The following is a 1,001-nucleotide window of genomic DNA, read 5'->3' on the forward strand; positions in this document are numbered from 1 at the left end:
CATTGTAAATTTTGGTTGAATAAATCGTTTTTAAACGCATGCAGCCAGCAAAAAATGCAAATTATTTTTATGCTTTTTAAGATGTATCTCTAGAATTCCTTCAAAACACCCCGATTTTATAAAATGTGCTGAAGAAATAATTTTCATGCCAGGCACTTGGTGTTTATCTTCAATGCAAAACAAAATTGACAAAAATATGGGATCCACCCACATTTGATAACTAGGAAACAAAGAAATCAAGAGTTTCTAAGATCAGACAGCAATATAACTTTTACTTCTAAATCATTAGAAAATTTGAGAATTATGCTGTGGTTTAAAATAAATATACCTAAAATAACTAAGTTGTCAGCATAATTCACAAAAAAGGAGGAACTACTCCCCACTTCCTCTCCCTTCTGAATCTGTCCTTGCTATGACAGGTCTTCACTCACGTAGGTACCAATAGGTTGAAGTAACTTTGGCTTCAAGTGTTATTACACATCCAGAGATTGTACTGTAGATGATAATAGTTAGAATTCACCTTACGTTAAACAGACAAAAAGAAAATCATTGTGTATGATTTGTTGCAGAATTCCATCTGCCTTTTATGATTAGAATAGTTGTCTTAAATAATGCCATAGGGCTTAATTTGCTACTTAAATTGAATGATGCTGTAATAGTTTAATGTTAAATGTAACCATATGGGCAGAATAATCTTCCACCTCCAGCAAAGGTCCTCACGTGCTAACGTCTGGAACCAAAGAATATGCTCTCTTAAGTGGCAAAGACTTTGCAGGTATGATTAAGAATTCTGAGATGAGATTATTCTGAATTATGCTGTTGGACTCAATGTAAATGTCAAGGCCTTACATGGGAGAGACGAGGCAGGAGAGTCAGACGTGACTCAGTCGGTCTCCGGGTTTGACGATAGAGGGGACCCCAAGCCAAGGAATGTAGGCGGTCTCTGGAAACTGGAGAGGGCTAAGAAATAGATTCTCTTACAACCTCATAGAAAAGGTAGT

The sequence above is a fragment of the Mandrillus leucophaeus genome, unplaced genomic scaffold, assembly GCF_000951045.1.
Source record: "Mandrillus leucophaeus isolate KB7577 unplaced genomic scaffold, Mleu.le_1.0 Scaffold2037, whole genome shotgun sequence".
Taxonomy (NCBI): domain Eukaryota; kingdom Metazoa; phylum Chordata; class Mammalia; order Primates; family Cercopithecidae; genus Mandrillus; species Mandrillus leucophaeus.